A 3,415-nucleotide genomic window follows, 5' to 3' on the forward strand; every position below is an offset into this window, starting at 1 on the left:
TACAGGAATTATATTGGCATGAAGACAGGAGGGAAGTTCGCCTGATTGCGTCTGTACATAGACGCTTTATGAGTTCAATGTAGGAAATCTAGAAGCTTAAAAAATTAGAGACCCAAGAACAGGTTGCTAGTGCAAAAATAAATACCCGATATTCCTAGAAACACAAAGTAAAAGAGTTCTAAGCATCAGAAAAGATTAACTTGCAAAACTTGCTTGAGTAATTAAGAAAATTAGCCTACCGGCACATGCACATATATGCATTCTACCACATTTAATATGTACAAAATTTTGATTCATCTGCTGAATCAATTGCTATTCATTGTGCTAAGCTAACTAGCAGTCAGGCCCTGAGGGTCTCTGCAATCCCTAACGTTCACACAGAGGAAAGATCTCTGTCTGTCTGTCTTTCTTCATGTCTATGCCTAATGTGCCTATCATACTAGCTTCACCAGCTCTGTGCAATTCAATGAAAGGTCTCAAGAATTTGGGCAACCTGTGCAGGCTGTAAGTGAAGACATGATAAACCTTGCGTATACAGTAAATACTGTAGCTGCCTGGAGGAAAATGCTAATTATTGCTTGGTTGCATTTTTTTTTAATGAAGCCTGATTGTTCCCATGTACTCAAGTAGGAATAAACACAATTGTCCATCACTGAGAAACGTCTTGAGTGTCCTCAAAGTGATCTGAGCTGTTTAAGTTTGCGTCTTAATACTGTACAGTGGGAATATGAATCTGCACAGTGGTTCATTTTAGCTGCCTGGCAACTTCATGCTACGCACTTAGCGGGAGCAAAGTGAGGCAAATAAGTGTAAATCACATGATAAACTGTTCTATTATACATGCTAAAATATTTCCCCTTGGATTTACATTTTAAGAAGACAGACAGTGGTGTGTTTGTGTCTGAGTGATGGATTTGAGTGAAATAATCACTCTCTGTTCAGCTTTTGTCGAAACAGACTCTAAAGCTGCAGGGCAGAAGCTAAACTTCATCGGTTCCATTGGTGGCGTACAGCTGGTGCTGACATCAGACCCCTCTGTGGCAGAAAGAGACATGAAAAACTGAAAAACAATTTTGCAGAGTGGAAAACCAAAATAATAAGGTGAAAAACACAAGGATGAAGGTCAGGTTTGGAACCAAAGTGAAACTACACAAACTTAAAATAGCTGAAGCTGTGGGGAAACTCAGAGCAGAGGGAGGGGGGATTAGGAAAAACAATCCTCTCTGCTGGTAAATGAGCAATGGAAACCCGGCTGGTCACTTGGGGAAATCTCAAGCCATTGCTCCACTGTTCTGTCCCAAAGCATCAGTCCGTTTGAAGTGAATTATCTCTCTTTTCCCAAGCTACTTGAAGTGATTAGAAATCTAACCCCCATCTCTTTCTGTGGCCTTGCCGGCCCCCCCACCGTTGAACATGGCTGTCCTCAGAGGATCTGCTGGAACACATTGGTACAGAAGTTGGAGGCTCATAACAAACATAACGCTTGATCCCATGTCACAAGCTCACCCCTTCCCCTCTGCTCTCTCATCTCCCTCAGGGTCTTCTCCAACAGATATAAATAGCCCAATATAAACGGGTTCTGAGCGCGTAGGCTATCAGCCGCATTGTCTGTATGTTTGGTGAGTCATTGCACATTGACAATGTCCATCTACTCTTCCCTCAGACATAGTTGCTTCAGTGAATACATAAATGTTGCTAATTTGAGATAGAAACATGGTCTTTTCTGCTCCATCGCAGCAATTTTTTCCTGCAGCAGTGAAGACCCTCAGCAACTGGTTTGGGGAAGTTGCACTGTCAATTTCGTAACTGCCCCATTAAGAAATAGCTACTAACATTGTACTATGCTGTGAGGCAAACATGGTGAAGTTTTATTTGGCCAGGACAGAGGATGTTGTAAAGCCCCAAGAGATAAATGTGTTGCTATACACATGCATGTTTTCCTGTGGCAGTCATGATTTATAATGTTTCGTTTCCACAGAAGAATTTTGGGCATTTTACCGCTAGAAAAGCCTGCGTAAACCAGAAAAGCACTTCCTCTGAACATGATATCATTAATGCAAGTATAAAGTTTTTTTTTCAGTTGCCAAAAATAAGTCTACCAGATTATGCGCCAGCAAGGATTTCAAAATTGATATGACATATGTACAGAAAAATACAGCCAGTCTTAGAACAGTCTCCACAATTTCATCCAGATTTGTCTCCAAATGTTAATCACTTGTTCCTCATAAAATTACATTTCTTTAAAACAAATTTCCTCATCAACTCACCCATGAGTTTATGAGATATCCTGCTTCCAAACTAACAGACAGACGCCCTCCTCAGAGATAAAACTGAAGGCAGTTTTGTTCACTGTTACACAAACTGAAATATGAAGGAAAAGGTTTGGATCAGGTTTTTGTCTTTAATTGCTCTACGTTTTGTGATTGTGTTGATTTATGTGTACTAAGAGCATCTTTTGTGCACCAGTCCAGAGAGAGAGAGAGAGAGAGAGAGAGAGAGAGAGACCCCTCTTCTGCAGCTCCCTTCAGATTTTTTTCTTTAAAAAAGGGTTTGGGGATTTTTTTTCCTCACCTGGAAACCATTTCATGCTTGAAGAACGCAATGTGATAGACTGAGTGAAGTCAAATCTGTTGCTGAATGCATCCAGCTCCTTCTTGTTCATATTTCACACTCCAAATCAGTAGGGGGCAGCATATGACATCACTGATATCCCAGTTAGCCAGTAAGTCATCGAACTGAAGTCATTTTCCTGACCACTTATAAAATGGAAGTGTAATACCTCCATTTAGCTCTAGTTTGGTCTTCCACCATCTTTTAACTAACTAGTTCTTCGAATGTGGCTAAAAAAACCTCTTTGGATCTTCTCAGCTTGTTTGTCTAAATGGGCGTTAATAAGAATACCAAAGAAAAAGTAATCACTTCATGGTACTTAAATGTTTGTTTCACCCTGAAATTTACTGACTCCATTTAATTTTTTGTAGTATTTTCAGTTATGCTGTGTATTTGACTGCTCCCTCTTTCCTCCTCATACCAGCAATGATACAAAATTAATTAAAATTTTGCGACAGCCTGCAAATGGATAAGGAGATGACATCTATTCAATTTGTCTTAATTAAAGTGTAATTATTTGGTTGTCTGCCTGATGAGTCATTCGGCAGACCTTGAATCTATTCTTAGCAACTCTTTGTTCTGAAAACAGCTTTGCTTTACCTTAGGTTGTGTGGGTCAGCGTTCCTACGGGCGTAATCACGGAGACGGGAGTGGACCGCTAATGCAGTTACAGGCACAGATGATACACAGCTATCTGGCTGTGTTTGGGTTTATAATGGAAAGAGAAACACAACCAACATCTGCAATACAGATACATCCTCAGGCTGCAGGAATGAATGGAAGAATGCCGTTAGGGTTCTGTTGA

Source organism: Aulostomus chinensis, chromosome 2 (genome assembly GCF_037954235.1).
Source record: "Aulostomus chinensis isolate RoL2024-O1b breed Wild chromosome 2, RoL_Achi_v1.0, whole genome shotgun sequence".
NCBI classification, from domain to species: domain Eukaryota; kingdom Metazoa; phylum Chordata; class Actinopteri; order Syngnathiformes; family Aulostomidae; genus Aulostomus; species Aulostomus chinensis.